General features: G+C 39.7%; 1 protein-coding gene across 6 annotated transcripts in view; it reads left to right on the top strand.

The window, feature by feature from the left end:
* Positions 1 to 14,531: 14,531 nt before the first annotated feature.
* Positions 14,532 to 21,327, top strand: part of FAM126A (family with sequence similarity 126 member A) — a 131,531-nt gene continuing 124,735 nt past the window's right edge. For 2 of the 6 annotated variants that reach the window (XM_032304237.1, XM_032304235.1), the window contains exon 1: positions 14,532 to 14,755. The gene's annotated coding sequence lies outside the window, so the exon portion shown is untranslated. Of the gene's footprint in view, positions 14,756 to 14,776; positions 14,983 to 21,327 lie in introns of those variants that run through there. The other 4 variants (XR_004276721.1, XM_032304232.1, XM_032304238.1 and 1 more) reach the window with 3 other exon arrangements.

The raw sequence follows: 21,327 nt of genomic DNA on the forward strand, positions 1-21,327 counted from the left end.
TGCTAAAACTCAGATTCTGGACTCCAACTCCAGCATTTCTGATTTGATAAAGCTGGAGTAAAGCACAACAATTTGTTTTTCTAACAGAGTTCCAGGTTCTCAGAAGCTTCAACTGTGGATGTGGGAATAGTAGTTTGAGAATCACTGGTGGAAATCAATCAATGTCATTCCTCTTTTCTGGGGATGGGCAAGTGCCATGAGTTGGTCCAATCTGACTAAAGGCGATGATTCATATTCCTTGGTTGGAGGACTTACTTTCTTCTGTTGAAGATTACTAATGAACAATCATTGGTTGCTGGCAGCCATTTTACTACCATGGGGACAGAAGAAGTGGGCAGAGCAAGGAGAAGGATAGAGCCCAAGCCTTTCATAACATTGAGCCGCTGAATCAGCCAAACTAGGGGCTTTATCTTCCTCCTTACTCCCTGATATGCGAAGTTGTGTAAATTTGCCTTGTTTAAGCTACTCCAGATCAGAGCTTCTGTTATTAACTACTTAACGTCAGATACTTTCCTAAAACTCAATAAAATGAAAGTAAATGTATTTGAAATAACTAACATTTTTATTTAATGCCAACATTTCCTTTTCCAAATAACTGACCCCTTTTTTCTTTCAGTAATGAGATAATAAAAATATAAATAGAATTTATTACTGGCCTTTAAATCATAGAAAGTGATGAGTAAAAGCCCTATTCTTAATGCTTTCGTGATAGACTATCGACAGGAAAACAAATTTTCTTTCAAAAGCTTGGGTGTGATTATTTAGTAGTTGTCATAAGAAACATATTTTAGTACATTTCTAAATTAGGAAAAGCTTGCAATTCTTAGACAAGATAAATTCCTTCTAAGGGCGTTGATCCACATAATCTTAGTAATTGCAGTTTGTCAGTCTCCATTCTGTTCTCTAAGTCCAGAAAGGAGCAGAAGTGGAATGAATTACTTTACCTCATCATGTTCAAAACTCTTCATGTTTTATATTTTTACTGTAAATAACTGCAACCATGATAAGGATGTTAGAAATTAAAAAGCAAAACTCTCAAGTAACATATCAACTCTTCCTTTTAACATCACGGAACTGAATTTTTTCTTTACCCAATTCATCCCTTCCTTGTAGAAACATTCCATTTATTGTTTGTGACTGTAAGCAAACAAACATTTTTGTCTGTGATTCTGATACATTTCCATGTAAGTATTCTCTGTATGGAAGGTTATTTTATTGTAACATGATCAGTTGTTTCCCTTTCAGAAAATGTATGTTAACTAGGGACAGAGCCTATCTAAGTCTTGAAGTTATTTTGAAGGGGGCCAATAATAAGTTTTAGGTTTTTTTGTTTCCTCTAAACCAAAGATCATGATGAATAGTAATAATAGCATTTGGTGCTACTTACTCTGTGTTAGGCATTATGCTAAGGGCTTTACAGGGATTTTCTTATTTCATTCAATCATTAATTCATCCAACAAACATTTGCAGAACTCCTAACATTTGCCAGTCTGGTACTACAGACTATTTTCTGCTAGAATGTTCATCAGGATGGAAAAGAGCAGCAGTCTGATTTAGGATCCCAGGGCAAGAGCCACACTGGTCAGGAGGTAGGAGATGGAGAAGATAGAAATCATATTCTCTCAGGGGTGCCTGAGTGGCTCAGTTGCTTAAGTGTCCAACTGTTGGTTTCAGCTCAGGTCATGATCTCAGTGTTCTGAGATTGGGGAGGAAGTCTGGTTCCTCTCTCTCTCCCTCTGCCCCTCCCCCTGCTTGTGCACTCTCTCTTTTTAAAATAAATAAATAAATCTTTTTAAAAAATCATATTCTCTCCCTTTTATTCCCCGAGGTTCTGCTCCTGCTGTGATATCTCCTGTTTATCAAAGTTTGTTCCTTGATAGCTCCAAAAGAGAATGATAAATATTATTTTAAAAGTTTCTTTGACTAAAAATTTTGAGGAGAAACATGGGAATTCAACCATGCAACAAAATTCTTGACTATAGAAGTTCTCTGTGCCTTTAATATGCTTCAGGGCTGTCCAAGAAGGTGCCTCATTTTTTTGCTTTATGTCCCAAACTTATTTGACCATAACCCCCTCCCTTCTCTACCCACCAGAGAAGGCACAGGGCCAGGGTTCCATGACACACATTTCAGGCAAGCCTGATCCAAGCTATTTTTGCTTTTAAAAGTTTTTTTTTTTTCATTCCTCCCTCCATGTCACAGCTCTCTAGTGCTCAAAAGCTCCAGAATTGTGAACTCTCCAATCCCATGTCAATCTTCTGCATCTCCAACACATCTAGTTTTCAGACCTCATAGACATTTCTAGTTACATTTGTGAAAGGCAAACTAGATGATTCACTTCTCAAATCCCTTCCTTCCTGGATGGTATCGTGGCCTTGTTCCACAATGACTAGGGGAGGAAGGAAGAAGAAGACAGAAGGAGGAAGGCTATAACCAGGAGGGAAAAAAAAAAAGTACATTTCAGTGAATAAGTGAAATTTGGCATGGCCCTTCTGAAAAACTGCCAACTCCTGACTGAAAGCAAAATGTATAAAAATTAAAGTCATGAATCGTGTTTATCCTAGATGCAAAATGAAAGGGAAAACTTGGAAACTGTCTGCTTAATCTTGTCATGTTTCAAAGTCAAGTCCAATAATTCTTGGAGGAGGAGGTGTGGAGAGGGAGGAAATGGTCTTTGGAACTTGGATCATGTAATTTGGCATTTATGTTCATTAAATAGCTTAACCATTTCAAAACTCGGGTTTCTTTTGTGTGGGGAGTGTAGCTGTATATTATTGTGAGTTACTGCACTAATGAAGTCCATTTGGGAAAGAGCAGGATAAGTAGCAACAACAGAAAAAGGAAACCTCTTAACTCTGGATACCTTTCCCTTCTCCAAGTTAATACATGCATCAGACCCCACCATTCTCTGGAAATGAGAAAAAAAGTAGTAGCCTCAAGTTGGGGAGAGGGGGGCTTGTGAAGTTCTGTAAGTCATAGCTTTCTTTTTGAAGAGAATTTTTTTGCATGAGCCAGGAACCTGATAGGAATTCCTGAATTCCCCATCCAAAATTGTTCATTGGAAGAGGTTTTAGAAAAGGGTGTATTTATGGGGATGAGAGTGTGGTTAAGGGTGCCAGCAATGATGTTGTAGTACTTAGGGACTAGCAACAGTGAGAAGTTATTACCATTAGTAGGTCTGAGAGGGCAAGGAAAGCCCTTGTGTTTGCTGGAGGTGTTTACTGGAGGAGGGGCCACCCCATAGAAGCTGGACTTGTAAATATAGGGGACCAAAACGGAAAGGAGGCAGGAAAAGAAATACCTCTATCTCTCTCTTTCAGCCCTCAATTCTCCTTCAAGTTTCTTCCACTGGCCAAACTCAGACAGAAGTAGAGCACGAGAGCAAAGGAGGTCAGGAGATGTAGTGTGAGTAGTGAGACCAGACCAAGCAAGGCTCTGGTGAGGAAATGGAGAGTAACGAGGCCTCTAACCTCTGGGTGAAAACTTTGAGCAAGACCTCATTATGTCAATAAAGAGTAAATTTTACATTTGGATCAGTCCAATTCCCCTATTTTATAGTTGAGAAAACCGAGAACTATAAAGATTATTCAAAGTCACACATCTTTTGAGATCAATGTAGGGGTTTCCGCCTGATCGTGACTTCTAGGTTAGTAATGCGTGTTTTTCATTCTCCCACTTACATATTTCAGACCCTCTGTGTCTACTCATTATCGTACTTCTGTCTCAAAATTCAGTTTCTCACATCTCCTGTGTCTTTTAGAGAAGGAAAAATAGAAGGAAAAATAGGATTTCTTTTCCAGGCAGACATATGTCACCAACGCTGGGCTATCCATCTGAATAAGGTGCACAAGACACAGGAATGAAAATATGATTATATTCATGCCCAGCTACATCTCTTCAGGCCATCTGGATGGAAAAGAAAAAAACCTAGCTCACCAGCAGAGGTCAACTTGAGTCTTCCAAATGTACCACAGGTGTGTTGTGTGACAGTCTGAATGGATAATCAATGTGGTTGAAAGCTTGCATCTATTATTAGGTTCAGTGGTGGCTTTGGCCTCCCAGGGAACACAGGGCACTTCAGGTTTCAATACTTTAGGATCAGCCTCAGGGAAATTGAAAAATGGTTGATCTTTTGCCTTAGAGTCACCTGGTGCCCACTCCTTTATCCAAGATTCTTTTTTGCCTATTGTCCTGAGCTACTTCCCAGCTTAGCCGGGAGCTGGTCTTCCCCTCCCGCCGCCTTCCACCTGCACCTTGAGTGTGACTTCCTTGAATGTGGCCTAGCATTTCAGATTGTGCTTGGCCCTTTGTTCAGTCAAAGCCCATCTGTCCATTATGGTTTCCCTTTCAGTGAAATTTCAAAAGGAGTCTACTAAACAAAGCTTTGTCTAACTGTCCAGAGTTGTAACTTAGTTTTTATTTTTTTTTTAGGTTTCTTTTTTTTTTTAATTTTTAATTTTTTATAAACATATATTTTTATCCCCAGGGGTACAGGTCTGTGAATCACCAGGTTTACACACTTCACAGCACTCACCAAAGCACATACCCTCCCCAATGTCCATAACCCCACCCCCCTTCTCCCAACCCCCCTCCCCCCAGCAACCTAAAAAACTTAGTTTTTTAACGTGTTACCCTTCTCAAATACTCTCCCCATATTCTCATCCCTGGCCACTGCTTCCACATTTAGAGAGTCTCCACATTCAGGTAGAGTCCATGATGGGGTAATAGGGTTTCATAAACTCCAGTCAACCCATGACAGAGGCAGCAGGGGGAAGATCATCTAGCTATCACCTCTTGGTTGAGAGGAAAAGGATGGTAATTCGCAGCAAGCCCCCCCCCCCCCACCTTTTAAAGTAGACTTCACACTCAGGGTGGAGTTCAGTGTGGGGCTTGAACTCATGACCCAGAGATCAAGACCTGAGACAATATTAAGAGCCAGACACTTAACTGACTGAGCCACCCAGGCGCCCCTCACAGCCTCTTTATAAAACAGAAAAGAGCTTCTCATCAGCTCCTGTTGCTAGTGGGAAAACGGGGAAAAAAACCCTAAAAAAACAAAAACAAAAACCCCCACAAACCACAACCCCCCCAAAACCTCTGTCAGGTAGAATTTGAGATCAAGTAAACTTATTTTTGGTCCTCAAAGAACATCATGTTATTAGAGGTTCATCTACGTTTTCAGGGAACATGCTTTGTCTATGAGTCTTTCAAAGAAAGATCTTTCGGGGCGCCTGGGTGGCTCAGTGGGTTGGGCCGCTGCCTTCGGCTCGGGTCATGATCTCAGGGTCCTGGGATTGAGTCTGGCATCGGGCTCTCTGCTCAGCAGGGAGCCTGCTTCCCTCTCTCTCTCTCTCCCTGCCTCTCCATCTACTTGTGATTTCTCTCTGTCAAATAAATAAATAAAATCTTTAAAATATATATATTTAAAGAAAAAAAAAAAGAAAGATCTTTCTGGGAGATTTTTATTTCACAGTGACCAAACACCTGTCAAAGTTCACTTTTCCCTTGCTTAAAAGAACTAGTATTATCTAGACCACTATTAATCATCATCATATTTTATGACTGATAGCTTAAGTTATTTAGTTGGAGAAACTGCCTTCAACTGTTTTCAAGCTATATATTTTGAAAATCCATCTGTTTTTTCCTCTTTGTACTTAACCTCTTTCCCATCCCTCTGTCCCAGCCTCTGTTGGCAGATTCTTCTCCCAGAAGTGTTATCTCAGTAATGTTAGTGACAATATACTGGAGTTCAACAGAAGGACTGACCAGAAATCATCTAGCCTAGAATTTCTCACTGCTACTTTCAGGCCATGTACACATAGGTAACTAACACATGTAGTCTTTGGTTTACAGTAGGGACTTAATAACTGATTGTTGATCTTGCAACTAGTAGACAAATAGGTCCTGGAGATCTGATGCACGTATAGTGAGCATAGACAACAATATTGTATTATAATCATCAAACTTGCTAAAAGTCTAGATTGTAATTATCCTAACCACAAAAAAGAAATGATAAGTATGTGATATGATAGAGGTAATAATTGTAGCTACAATGGTCATTATATTACAGTATGTAAATATATCAAGTCAACATGGTGTACACCATAATTCGTATGTTATACGTCAAATATATTTCAATTAAAAAAAGATTGTTGATTCTGAATCAGGATGTGGCTGAGCAGTGATTTGCAATGAAACAGACATGCAAGGATGCTTGAAAATTGTAGAGCATGGAAATATCTGCATTAGTCATCAGGGAAGGGCAAATTAAAACCACAGTGAGACTACTTTTACATATCCACCAGAATAGCTAGAATTGTTTTTTAAAAATTTTATTTATTTATTTGTTGGAGAGAGAGAAAGAGAGAAAGAGAACACAAGCAAGTGGAGCAGCAGGCAGAGGGAGAAGCAGGCTCCTGATTGAGCAAGAAGCCCAGTGCAGGACTTGATCTCAGGATCCTAGGATCATGACCTGAGCCCAAGGCAGATGCTTCACTGACTGAGCGCCCCTGCCAGGTGTTCCTGGAATGGCTAGAATTTAAAAGACTGGTAATAGAGATATTGACAAGCATGTGGAGCAACTAGAACTTTTGTATTTCACTGATGGCTGTGTAAATGATACCATTACTTTGGAAAGTGGCTTGACAATATGTAAAGAATAGCACATGCTGATCCTAGACCCAATAATTGCACTCTTGAATAGATACCACAAAAGTATACATACATGTATACTGAGAGTCATGTACAAGAACATACCCAGAAGCCTTATTTGTAATTAATTGCCCTCCTCTGAAAACAATCCAAATATCATGAGCTATAGAATTGCAGATACATTATAACATATTCATATAGCAGAATACCATACAACAATAAAAAAGAATATAATTACAACAAGAAATATGGGGATGGACTCCACAAATGTAATATGGACAGAAAAAAGACTCAAAGTATATATTCTGTATTATTCTATTTATATAAAGTATAATAGGCATAGATACATTAAAGCAATAGGAGTCAAAACTGAGGTTGTCTTCGGAAAGGAGGGAGAGAGTGGTAATTGGAAGCAGGCCCAATATAAACTGGATTGTTGTCAACCTTTTTTCCTTTTTTTTTTTTTTTAAGTTTTTTTGTTTATTCATGTGTGTGTGTGTGTGAGAGAGAGAGAGAGAGAGAGAGAGAGCACGATTGAGGGCAGGAGCAGGGGTGAGGGCCATTGGGAGAGGGAAAAGCAGATTCCCCACCAAGCAGGGAGCCTGATATGGGGCTCAACCTCAGGACCCTGGGATTATGACATGAGCTGAAAGCAGCTGCTTAACCAGCAGGGTCACCCAGGTACGCCTGTTGTCAACATCCTTTGTCTTGACCTGGCTCAGTGGTTGCAGGGTTCACCTGTGACAATCTGCTAGTGTAACCATATATTTTGTTTTATCTATTTTTCTACCAGCATGTTATGTTTCGATTAGAAAAAATACAATTACAGAACTGGAAGACTGATCCATGTTAACATAGCCTGTCCCTCCTTGACCCTTTTAGCAATCAGTCTCTCTGATTGTTTTCAGCTCCTGACACTGTCTTACAGCTCACGACCTCCAAAGTGGGACACCTTCCTAGGTACTGTCCCAGGCTCAGATAGCTACATCCTTCCCTCTGTCCTCTCCATTTTCTTTTGTTAAGGGACATGGTCAATTAATTTTTTCTAATTTTCTGATGACTTCTCTTCCTGGTAAAATTCAAACTTGAAAAAAAAAAATCCTAAAGAGTGATTTTTAGGGATTAGTACCATGATTCAGCCCATAGAGGTAGAGGTTTTTAGGGGGAGACAACACCTTTTAAATAACACAGGGTAATTGGGACTGGACATGTATCCCAAGCCTCTATTGAAGACTTGCCTCAGGTGAACAGAGAAGTCCAGACAAGGTGTTCCTTGGTTTTGCCAGGATAACAGGTATCAAGAAAGAACCCCTTGATGACTGTCTAGGTCACTGCAACATGGTGGTAGAGGAAACAGGTGCTGGGCTTGTCCTTGCTGAACACCAGTGATGATGTTGAATTCGCTCACTGGAATTTTTTTTTTTTTTTCTGGCATAAATATCAGGGTGTGGTGCTGATGACTAAGTACATGAGGACAAAATTGAAAAATGGAAGTATTACTCATACATCAGATTCTCTAAAGCCAAGAGTTACAGACCAGAGTGAATGGGCTGGCAAAACTCTTTGGGGATGTGCCTTTTCGTGCCATTCAAGTTCCCAGATTCATTTACCCTTCAACCAGTACTTGTGCTTGTTGAATTGCTTCTGGGGTACCACTTGGCAAGGAAACCAATGAAGCATGTGGCCCAATTGCTGTTTCTGCTCTCTGGGTGAGAGGTTAACACAAGGGAAACAATTTTGGAAACATGCAAGGTGATACACAACGAAGTGTTACATTGAATATGACTGAAATACTTTGTATCCGATGAATACAGTAAGTAGTCAGAAAGGGGAGAAATTATGTTTCCATTTGGTTTATGGAACCTGAAAATAATTCATAAACCAAACTGAGACTGGGGAAGAAAACTGACCACTTTTCATGTTTGTCTTTAACCTGTGTTTCTGAAGTTCCTCTATAGGTCAAGGAATTTTACTATTGCGGGATATGCAAAGATGACAAAACACACTTCCACCTCCTCTGGGGAGGAGTAGTGGTGGGGAGAAGTGGGGGACTATCACTGTTTCTCACAGTATTCTACAGATTTTTTCCTGTGTTTTCTGATCTCTGGGTCTCTGTTTGGAAGAGAAAAACCTACATAAATTTTGTGCTTTTATACTAAATACTAGTGAAATCTTCTGCTTGTCAGCAGTAAGAAGAGCTTCTCTGCAGAATTTATGACAGCACTTTAAAGATTTTTGAATAATGCACTGGCTACAGGTAAAGGGAATAATGTTTAACTGAGGTTTACCTAGGCAGAATTAATAATAGGCAGTGTATAGCCAGCTGCCTATTCATCTTAAAAAATAATGTACACTTCTTTTCCTTCTTCTTCTCCTCCTTCTTCTTTTTGTCATAAACTCTACCTGTTTTATTGTAGAAGATTTGGTAATTTAAAAACATGTATGAAGAAGAAAATTAAATTCACCCATGATTTCCCCATGCTTCTGTATAGCTGATATATCCTTCTGACATGAACATTTGAAAACTGATCATGTCATCTCTGCTGTTTTGTAACCATATTTTTTGTCTCCTTCCCATGTCATAAAATATGTTTGCAAAAACATAATTAACATAATGTTAAATGAAAAACACAATTTAACATAATGTTAAACATAACATACACAAGAAGATGTCCCAAACACAATTCTTCTAGAAGACATTGGTTAATAAAATGTCTTAGGAGATCTATGTAGATGTTTTTCATTTCCAGTCACTTGAATATAGCAGCTACTCATTAGGTTTTCCAGCCCTACCCACCTCTCTGACTTTCTCATAAATATGAGCCAGCTTGGCTTTATTAATAAGAGATAAGAGAAAGGAGACATTTCCCCTCAAAATATCTGTTATAAAGATACTGAAATTTCAGTTTCAGTTTGTGACTCTTCTTTAAAAATGTGGAGAATGTTTTCTTCTTTCTGGGATGCTATTTCTAGAGAAACTTGTAACCTACCTTGAAGGATAAAGTTCTATTCGTAAAATGCAATTGATCTGGCTTCTTTCACTGGGCCCACAATTCTGGGAGTCTACTTATTGGCTTATACAAGAGTGAAAGGTACAACCATTTACTTAGAATATCTTAGGGGATGCAGATGGGAATCTTAAAGACTCTGGTAAGAGCTGGGACCTCACAGATGTTGAACACAGATGGGAGTTAGCGTGATTCATTGCAGAATGGGTTATCTCATTGCCCTCTTGACAGCAGGACTTCATTGATCCCTATCTTTATACAGTGACTCATCCTACTAGCTCTCTACTTCTACTGTCCCTTTGTTACCAATTCATCCTCTCTATGCTTCTTCTCTGCCTAATGGCTTCAGTTTACTCATAACTTGCCCTGCTTAGGGCTTCTCAGGGTATCTTTCTCTACCTGACTTTTAAATTTCTGTTCCCATCATGTGATTGATTTTCTCTTTACATTTCTGGTTCAAATTCTTGAAAGAGAATGGACATAGGTAGCCACCATCCCTGACTGGGCAGAGTGTTCTTATCAGGTCACCTTTTAGGCCTGGCTGCCTGAGGTTCTGTGGTTCTATGAAGGGGGTTGTAGTGCACAGATCATGTCTCAGCCTGCTGCCTCAGCTGGGCGTTCTGGCTGGAGTAGCTCTCTTAGAAGGGGAATCTGGCCCAGCAGGACAGAATGGCCTCTTAGGCACATTCTTCTTGTTTGTAGCAAAAAAAATTTTTTTTTAAATATACCACTAAAATAATATATTTTTCAAGGATTTTTTTCCAAGACAAAATTCTCCTGACTCTTCCATTTTAAATAGTCATGTTGCATAGAAACAAAGAGTCAGTTGGTGATTATCAAAGGCTTGAGGCTGGGGAAATGGGGAGATGTTGGTCAAAGGGTACAAACTCCCAGTTGTAAGATGAATAGTTCTGGTACTGTAACATACAGCAGGGTGACTATAGTTAACAATACTGTACTGTAGTCTTGGAAGTTGCTGAGAGAGTAGATTTCAGATGGTCTCACACAAAAAAAGAAAAAAAGGTAATCATGTGAGGCGAAGAGTGTGTTAACTAACCTTATTGTGGTAACCATTTCACAATATATGTATATGAAATCATCACATTGTACATCTTAAAGTTACACAAGTTTCTGTGTCATTTATATATCAATAAAACTGGAAAAAATAGTCATGTTACCTAGCTATTTTCCAGCTGACTCTAATAGAAATATATTTGAGCTAAGTCTTTCTTAAAGTTCCTTAAATTTAGTATTATGGGGAAAATGTTCATGCTTTATAATGTTCAACTGGCATTTTAATAAGTTTATTTGTAAGAAGGTAAATGCATTTTAATAGTTAATATAGAACTGTGCCTACAGATATCAGAGATTAGCAGAGATGGATAGGGAGGGTCTGGAATATGCTGACTTTCATAAAGAAATTTCAAAATATTTCCTTTTTGAAACAGAACCTTCTCAGGCATTTTCCTTAGCACTTCGGTGCTAAAATATAAATGGTTATGTGTAATGGTTAACTGCAGACTGTTATTGTTGGAAATTACTTTTATATGCACAAATTGTGGTGGAAAGGAGAGTGGATTGCAAACATAAATTTGTGTTTTAATTTTATTCTGACTTAGAAGGCAGACTTAACTTAAATTGTCTTCTATATCATCTCACCACAGTAAAACAGGAAGTGAAGTCAGGGGAAAAACTGCTTCCTGTCTTGCAGAAAGGAAACAAATATGTAAATATACGTAGGCAGTTTTCAGTCTCTGTGTCTCTATTCAGCCGAGCCTATGCGCAGTCCTGATTTAGCATGAGTAAAATATGATGTCATTCCCCTATTCTCAACTCTGGCGGTATGTTAGAATTACTTGGAAAGCTTTTAAAATAATCCCTATTTCCATGCCCCACCTTCCAGTTTTCTGATTTATTTGGTGTGGATGTGGTTTGGGCATTGATATTTTTGAAAGGCATCCTAAGCAATTCTAAGGAGCAGATCAGAAGCCACTAGGCAAGAAAAAAGGACTGAACATTTGCATTTGCCTTCAAGGTCAATTTCCTATTATCATCTCCCCTCACCTCCCCAGCTTGCTGAGTGCGAGGCAGCTCATCTAGCTTCCCATGCTCTATGTACATTTCTTGTGCTTTGCTTCTTCTATTCCTTTTTTCAGGCATTCCAAGTGTCTCCTCCTCACACATTTTTTTTCTGATTCAAATTCCTGCCCATTTTTCAAAATAAGCTCAATTTTTGCCTCCTCCATGAAGCCTTTTCTGACTGCTTTTGACTAGAGGTCTTGCTCCCTCTTCCGAACTCACAAAGCAGTTATTTCCTAGAAAATAATCTAAATAATGCATCAGTCGTGTTCTGCTTTGTGTCTTCTCTTCTACTGTGTTAAATAGATTATTCTCACTTTTTTATGTTTGTTATCCAGCTACTTACACTGTAAGCTTCTAGCATTACTTTGTATCTTTGACGAGCTGAAGGTTTTGCACAGTGTAGGAAGTCAATTGATACTTTTCCCTTCCTTCCATTCTCACTTCCACCAGTGTGGTTCAGGCCTTTGTTTCTCCTGGAGTCTTGCTCTGGTCCTACTGTGCTTTTCTAATGTCAGACTCTTTGGCTCCTTAAATCAAGCCAATGCACCAGTCACATGGCCAGTGGCCAGTAAAACTAATTGTATACTTGTACCCTGCTCATTCTTGCTCTCTTCCTATTTTTTATTCTACATGACCCTTTGGCTTCCTTTCCCCCTTTGTCTCCTAACTCTTCTACTCCCTATTCTACCAGGACTTAGCAAAATTCAGTTTCTCAGGTTTTGACCCATTGTGTTCTCTAAGATGTTAGAGTATAATGTACTTTCTGAATCTTCCTGTCCCTATTCCTTTGGGCCAACACTTCCCCTGGCCAGGCTCTGGCCCAGGTGACCTAAATTATTCTGCCAGCAGCCTACGTTTGATTTGTCAAGATTCCCTTCAAAGAGAATAGACACTCTATACATTGTCTTTAGGATTCTCACTCTTTAGAAGAAAGCTGATTGAATTGTCTGCATCATTAAAAGCTTCTGTTTGTCCCTTATTGCCTACAGAATGAGGTCTAAACCTGAGATGTCCAATATGGGAGTGATTCACACCCAGATAAGAAAAAGTGAGTTCCTAATGTCAGAACAATCTGGCTATGACATCTGTCATCTCATTGATTGCTAGGGTTAATTTGGCTGATCTGTCTTCCTGGGTGGGTGTCCTCTTCCCCTCTCAAAGCCGAATGTAGGTCAAAGAGGACAACTTGCACTGAGAGAGGAAGATCATTCTTTCAGTAGCTGTGCTCCCCTGTTAGAACCTACAAACAAGCTCTCAAGGTCCATTTATAGGAGAAGGGAAGGTAGTCAAACTTCTAAGACTCCAGACACATCCAAATGAGGTGTGGCAGGTGGCAGTCTGTCTTTCTTTAAAAAAAAAAAAAAGTTCCTCCTAACTGTGCCATAGGTAAGTGGCTAGTGGCTGTCATATTAGACAAAACAAATACAAATCATTTCCATCACTACAGAAAGCTCTGTTGAATGGTGCTCTTCTAAAAACCTTAGTATATAACTACACTTAGAAGTGTAGTTCATGAGGCCTTTTAAAAACTCATCTCAACTTTTTGCTTTTACCTTTTTGGCTGCTACTTACCTTTAGTCCTACCTACTTTCTCAGTGTTCCCCAACACCTAAGTGCCCTTTTACAATTTGATGCCTTTGAACTTGCTGTTCCTTTTTACTAAAATGCCCTTTGAGTTTCTTTTCTGGCAAACTCCTATTTACCTTTTAAGATCCAACTCAAACATTACCTTCCTTGTGAAATTCTTTGACCTTCCCAAACATAATAATTTCTTCCTTTGTGTTTCCGTTGCTCATTAAACCTAGTTTTATTGCCCCATCACTATATTTTGTTATTTGCTTATAAATTTGGCTATGCTCTTGGAAAGGAGATGCTGACTGCCCTAATGGTTACCTGAAATTGTTTGCTTGATGCCTGTTTGATATCAAGTATTTTCTTATTTATGTGCTTGTTATTCGTGTATTTGGCATGCTTAAAAAGATCATTTGGTGCTTGCTTTAAAGTCCTTCCTCTCTGTGGTATAAACCCAGAATGACTTCCTGTCTTCCAGGTTGAAGTCCATTTCTCTTCTAATTAATTCTGACTGCACTTGAGAGGGATGTGATAGGAGGAGTTGACAAGGTCAAAAAGAGGATCCATATATGTAGGAGCTGGTTCACATGTGCTCGGGTTCTGGTAGCCTCGCAAAATATTTAGTACGTGTTTGGAATAAGGGTGGGGAGGGAATATGGAGAAAAATAGCTCTTGGAGAGAAAGTTGGGGAATTGTGCTTGACTTTTTTGAGGTCAAGGCCAAAAGCAATGTGTAATAAGGTGGGAAGAATTTTAAAGACCATTTTGCAAAAGCATACATTTTTTTCCCTCTTGGTATTTGATAAGATTTTAATAAATTCTTGTGACTCGATTTAATGGGAAGTAAATCCTCCCGACCAAGAAATTAAAATGTGTTAGTTTATCTTCCGTGATTAGGGTTAACATCACTCCGAAAGGCTTATTTTCTTCTGAGAGGGCTATAAATCCGATTGGCTCTGGGTGTGAGAGACCCGAGTTGATCACTCTCACTAGCCTTGCAACAAATCCTACCGTCAATCATTTTCCCTTTGGCACCCCGACCACGCCCAGTGCTCAGAACACGCCCATCTAAGTCGCCCTCCCTCCCACCTCATGGCTCCGCCCCAGGCCTAGCAGAGGAAGATTCTCATTGGTAAAGAAGTTGTCCTGGTCCCGCCTCAGGACACGGCGATAGGCCGAACCGGAGTGGGGCGGTGGTGGTTGGCTGCCTGGAGACGGGTCTCTCGCCGTGCCTATCAGAGTGGCTGGCGGCAGTGGCGGCTCCCGGGGCTGGCTTGTCAGTCAGTGAGCTGAGGGGGAAGATGGCTCGCTGGGACCCGTTGTGTTAGGAAGAAGGGGGGCAGGTGGTGCTGCTACTCAGGAGAAAGCGGAGCAGCCGCTGTCGCTGTCGCTGCGAGCCAGACAAGTCGAGATTCTGGAGGTGGAGCTCGGGGAGCCGTTCTGGTGAGTTCGACCGAGCGACCCACGCCGGGCCCCCAGGGCGGCCGGCAACGGATAACTTTTTTGTCAGGGAGGAGCCGGGGCGAGGCGGCGGCGGGGAGGGGACCGGGACTTTGTCCCCGGGGCGGCGCCTTCGTTGGGGGTAACGGCTCCCTCGCGAGGCGCCGCGAGTGGGCGCGAGAAGGCACTGGGCGCTAGAGACGTCGGAGGAGCCGGAGCAGCGGGGTCGGGTGAGTGGGCTGCGGCCGGCGGCTGCTTGCCCCGAAGTTGGGCTCAGCCCGTTTGCTGACTGGGCGGCGGCAGCTTTGTAAGCGTGGACTCGGGTCTTTCTCTTTCCCGGCAAGAAGCAGTCCAGACTCGGGGCGTGCCCAGGGTGCAGCCGCCTGGGCCGGACCCGCTGCCCCTCAGCCGGGGGGTGGGGCACCCCCATCCCGTCGCGGCTGATGCTCCGGCCTGGCCTCTCCCAGTTCAGGGAGGTTACCGCTATCCGTGTGTCTAGTCTAGTGACCAAAATGGTCACCGTCGACCCCCCCCCCCGCCCCATCTTTAAAAGCAGCGATCGCCTGGGTCCTTGGTGTGTCTCCCGGGGCGGTGAGATTCAGAAAGCAGCTACGATTCCTTCCTTGGTCATTACACTGGAGATCCCCTCTTCAGCACTTGCTCCCGTCTAGGAGTTATTCCTCTCCCGAGGTTGATTTTTTTAACGTGCTCGGGAATCGTCGGGGGTTTGTCTGAAAATGGTTGCTTTAAAAGACCCCAAGTTTGCAGGCTTCAGCAAAACTGCGTATCCGCCCTTCAACGTGCACAACTATGCTCTGTACCCCTAAGTTCAGGCGTTCCTGAAAGATTTGAATTTTGCCCTAGTGGTTTCATACTGCACAGGATCGAGTCTCTGGTAAAAACGCTACCACGCGCCCGGCAGCGTCTCCGCTCTTCAGGTAGGGGGAGTTTGTTCCAACAGGCAGCTACTAATTTCAGACACCTTACGAGAGGCAGTAGGACCAAGCTGTCCTTTTACAAATTATTTGTCCTTTGGGTCACACAGTAATTTTGGGAGCTGATATGCCACATCTCTGGTTCGTGTAACACTTGACAGTTTGAGGTTTTCAGCTTTTAAAATCTTATCTGCATAGAGTCATAGGATCGGTGTAACCTTGAGTCAATGTGATAGACCCAGGAGGGTTGTTTTCCGTAAGAACATTCTCCTAACACCCACGGACTGGCTGGCCCTCCCTCCAGTTTCTAAGCATCTTTTCTTTGGGTTAATACATTTTAAGGTTTACAAGATGAATATTGGTCCCAAACACCATTTTTTTTTTTTTTTGAAGCGCAGGGAAACGCAAGAAAAAAAATTTTAAGATCTGCTTGGCCAATAGTAGCTTTAAAGTCATTTATTCAAAAAATAAATAAAGTGGCTAAGGGGAAAACCATCACATATTTAGATTAAAAAATTCTGGATTTGGCTTAGGCTTATTTTATTCTCTTTTTGATTTACTATAATTTCTATTGTAGAGGGACTATAAAACCTCTTAATTATCAACATTAACAGTACTTGGATATAGATACCCGGATAAGGTGTTGGTTAGGTCAGTATGTTATTCTTGCTATACTTTCTTTGTTGTGTTTCTATTTTATGAAATCTAATCTTGGTTGCATTTCTTAGAGTGGTGTTGTTTTGACGGAGTTTAAACATATCTTTTAGTCAACTGTCTTGTTCAGGATCCTGTTGCATGATATTTATTTTATAATGAATATTTAAAATCTTTGAAAAATGTTAGTTTCAGTACCATTTTGGGGGTATCAAGTTTATGTTTTATAAAGAATTGAAATTATGTCAAACATATATTTATTTTACACTGCCCCAGGCTGAATATGTTCTAGGGCAGAAATGGATGTCATAATGCTTGTCATCAAGAAATTTACTCTCTGATATACAAGACAGATCAAGTAACAGTTATAATACCATGGGATAAATGTGAATTGAGATATGCCTAGTGTAGTAAGGGAGCAGAGTAGGAGATAGCTAAATCAATTTGGATGTAGGGGGAGTCAGGAGCACACAGTGCAGTTTTGAAATATAATTTAGCCAAGTGTAGGAGGTCAGTAACTTTCCAAGAGGAGAATAAGTGAGAAGGCAAAAAGGCATGAGAAACTATGGCAGTTTGGAGAAGTCATTGTCAATGACATTGACATTAACATGACCTGAATGCAGGGGTTAGATAAGGAAACAGTGGAAGATGAGAATAGTGAGGATGGTAGACCAGGGCATGGTTTCCTTGGCTATAGGGATTGGATTGAAGGCAATGAGTAAGAAGCCATTTAATGAATTTTTGTTTGAAACTCTTACCCTGACACAGTGAGGAAGAATCTGATAGGTTTTGTCACCTTTGGAAAGAAAGGAGAAGTCAGGACTCTGAGGATTTTACTTGGTTCTAGTAACTGGAAGTGAGGGAAGATGGTTTAAGTTCTATTTGTGGTTTTTTTTTGAATTTGAGGAAGCTGTGGAGCATTCAGGTCAAGATGTCAATTGGCAGTTGGATCCATGGGCGTGGAATTTACAAAGGAAATCAGGATTACAGGGCAGATTGGGGGTTGGATTGAAGCTGTATTGATTTGGTTATATTGAAATGATTCAGAGAAAGCTTTTCGTATGATCAAAGCAGCAGCTGGAGTACAGACTGATAAAAAGCAGAAATGGGTAGAGGAATAGTGTGAAAGAGAAGAGTAGTAGTTAGAAAGGTAGGGGGAACATCAAAAAAGGTGCTAAGGAAGGAGAGAATTTCAAATAGAGGGGGAATGGGTCAACAATTTTGAATGCTGTAAAGAGGTGTCAAGTAAGGAGAGGACTCCAGGGACCAGGGAATTGGTCAGGATTCCATAGGTGACTTTAACAAGTACAGTTTTTGACTGAGTCGTGGTTCAGAAAGCAGTCTTGGGAAGATTGAGAAGGAATGGGTGATGATAAAATAGACATACTTGAGTGAAGTATTTCAAGAAAGCTGAAGAAGGAAGAGAATGATTGCTATAGAGCAGTGGTTCTCATTCATAGCTGCACATTTACAATTATCTGGGGAGCTTTTAAAAATCTTCATTTCGGGCGCCTGGGTGGCTCAGTGGGTTAAGCTGCTGCCTTCGGCTCAGGTCATGATCTCAGGGTCCTGGGATCGAGGCCCGCATCGGGCTCTCTGCTCAGCAGGGAGCCTGCTTCCCTCTCTCCCTCTCTCTGCCTGCCTATCTGTCTACTTGTGATCTCTCTGTCAAATAAATAAATAAAATCTTAAAAAAAAAAATCTTCATTTCCAGGGGAAAGCCCATCCCAATTTAGGGTTGAGGTGGAACCCAAGCGTTATATTTATTTCAACAGCTTTGTTGTAATATAATTGGCATGTAATAAACTACACATATTTAAAGTGTGCAGTTTAATGTTTGACATAGGTATTCATTTCTAAAACTATCACCACAATCAAAATAATGAACATATCTATCACCTCCAAAAGCTTCCTTGTGTCCATTTGTAATTTCTCCCTCTCATTCTCAGGAAACCACTGCTCTACTTTTTGTTACTATAGACTAGTTGCACAGGTATATTAAAGTTCCCTGGGTAATTGCAACGTGCAGGCAAGGTTGAAAACCACTGAAGAGGGATAAAAGTTGAAGGAGTGTTACGTTTGTTTCTTTACATGCATAAAGAAAGTGAGAAGTAAGAGATTTAGGGAAGATGAGATATTTACAGGAACTGAATCCTTGAGGAGATGGAAATGGATGACACTCAGAGCTTTGGTAAATAACAAAGGAAGACAATTTGGAAGCAATTAGAATATGATGTTAAAGATAGCACATTTCTTTGATATCAGCATCTACATCGTCATCATGTAGTATCAAGACTGATTTTTTGAGTACTCAAAAAAACTAGAGAGCATCTTAATATTGTGGAAATGGATGCTGCTCTGGAAAACTCCTTAAATGGAGCTTGGGACCCCTGGCACCACCATGTAAGGCTTTGTCATTTTTTTGGAGGGGAGCAGATGGAATTAACAGTTTGACTATTGCTTATTATGGTGAGCCAAGTACTGCCAGAGTGTTTTTGGTCCTGTTGGAGTTAGGCTGCATATCTGCACTGAGGAAAGAGAATATTTAACATTTAAAAATCATCTTTATCCTCAGAAGAAATCCTGTATGTTTGCCCTTTGGATATATGCTTTAAATACATTGGAGGGTAAAATCATTGCTCTGTCTCCCAAATGAGACTATGAAGGGTTGTGATTAGAAGTTGTCAAAGGCCCATACTTTCTATCCTGAGAAAGGTAATATTTATATTTCCCCTCCCCTCCCCCCACTCCCTTCCTTCCCCTTCCTCCCTCCCTCCCTCTCTCCCTTCTCTTTTCTCTCTCTCTCTCTCTCTTTATTATTTCTGGCTCAGTATTTGGATATATTTAAAAGTTGAACTCTACCAGTTCTGATGTCTAGGGCTCATTCCTCCCTTTTGATTTTTACCTCTGGCAGGGGGCTGAAAGCAGAATGGTTAATTCTAAATATTGTACATTGTACTTGATCATAAATAAAATGGAGCAAAAACTTTTGTCTGATTTTTAAAGTTCTGAAAATTTCTTTCACTATGATTAGAGTATCAAAGTATGATCTGACCTAGACATCCCTAATTTTTGTGCAGCCTAAAAGAGCGGGGGTATCAATGTTAGCATGATTTTAGATACAATTGTTACTATAGTGATAGCAGTTTTGTAAACATTCTTTGTTTTCATAATTACTAATGTAAGATATAATAACTGTAGGAAATTTGGAAAACTTAGGGATGCATACATGATAATAACATTTATAATGCCTCTACCCAGAGATAATATTAACATATTAGTGAATATCTTTATAAGTTCTTTTTAATGGGTATTTACATTTTTGTGTTAAAAAAAAAGAAACCATAGTGAAAATACTATGTTTTTGCTTTTTTTTTTGTACATGCTGTTTTGTTACTAGCTTTTTTCCACTTAATTGAATGAATGCTTATCTGAGTCAATAAAATATTCTTTTATGGAAAAGCATCATTTTAAATCTATGGTTAATATTCCAGAATATGGATTTACTGTCATTTACTTCAAGTGTTGAAAATTTAAGCTCTTTCCAATAATTTTGAATGAATAGTGTAGCAGTTAGCTTGATAGATTAATCATTGTCTGTATCTTTATTTCCTTAGGATAAATTCTGAGATCAAAAGGTATGCATATTTTAATTATTTTTAATAAATAGTAATAGATTGCTTTCCAGAAAGGGTTAATATCCATTTCCAACCTTTTCCAGAAAGGGTTAATATCCATTTTTTTGGTTATGCATGAGAATACTGACAATTCTCCATTTTCAGCACTATGAATTAAAAAAGTTTTTGATGTTTTTGACATGAAAAACTGTATTTTCTATATTTTTAAATCTCATTAATTATTAGTGGCATATATATATATATATATATATATATATATTTTTTTTTTTTTTTTTTTTTTTTTTTTTTCCTCTAGGCTTTCTATTCTACTTCTTGGGGCTGTTTATTTTTTGTTCCAGTAATTTCAAACAGTCTTACTTTATCGTAACTTTTTAATGTACCTTACTGTATGGTTGTGGGAATTCCTATTATCTTTCTCAAAACATTTTTAGCATTTCTCATATATTTCTTTTTTCAAATTGCCTTTAATTCAATTTATTAAGATCTCAAAAAACCCCAGTGGGATTTCAAATTAACTTTTTTGAGGTAGATGTGATATCTTTACAATATTTTCATCATTTCTTCAAGTCATTTAAAAAAATTATTTTCTTGTTTTTTTATTAACTAAACTCTACCCCCAATGTGGGGCTTGAACTTACGATTCTGAGACCAAAATTCACATGCTCTACTGACTAAGCCAGCCAGATGCTCCCAGTCATTTTTAAAAGACTCTGTGTTTTATAGTTTTCTTCATGTGGTTCTGCCTCTTTTTAAAGTAATTTTTTTATTTTTTAAAACTTGCTTTTGCCAGTGGAATCCTTTTTCATTGTATTTTAAAGAAGATTGCATCTTTCCAATGCAAGATAGAAAAGTTGGTGATTTATGTATATTATTTCCTAACTAGTCATTTTATGAAATTATTAACTCTTACAGTTTTTTAAAAAGATTTAAATTTATTTATTTGAGAGAGAGAGAGAGCTAACACCAGTATGGGGATGAGGAGCAGAGGGAGAGGGAGCAAATCTGAGGCAGACTCCCTGCTGAGTTAATCCCAGGACCCTGAGATCATGACCTGAGTTGAAGTCAAGAGTTGGATGCTCAACTGACTGAGTCACCCAGGTGCCCCTTAATTCTTAGGTTTCTATTGGATTTTGTAATACAGCAGTTACAGCATTTGTAAATGATGATAATTTTATCTTGCCAATATTTAATCCTTATTTCTTGCTTTACATTAAATGTCTAGAGTAGGGTGCCTAGGTGGCTCAGTGGGTTAAAGCCTCTGCTTTCAGCTCAGGTCATGATCCCAGGGTCCTGGGATGGAGCCCCACATTGGTCTCTCTGCTCAGCAGGGAGCCTGCTTCTCCCTCTC

The sequence above is a fragment of the Mustela erminea genome, chromosome 11, assembly GCF_009829155.1.
Source record: "Mustela erminea isolate mMusErm1 chromosome 11, mMusErm1.Pri, whole genome shotgun sequence".
NCBI classification, from domain to species: Eukaryota; Metazoa; Chordata; class Mammalia; order Carnivora; family Mustelidae; genus Mustela; species Mustela erminea.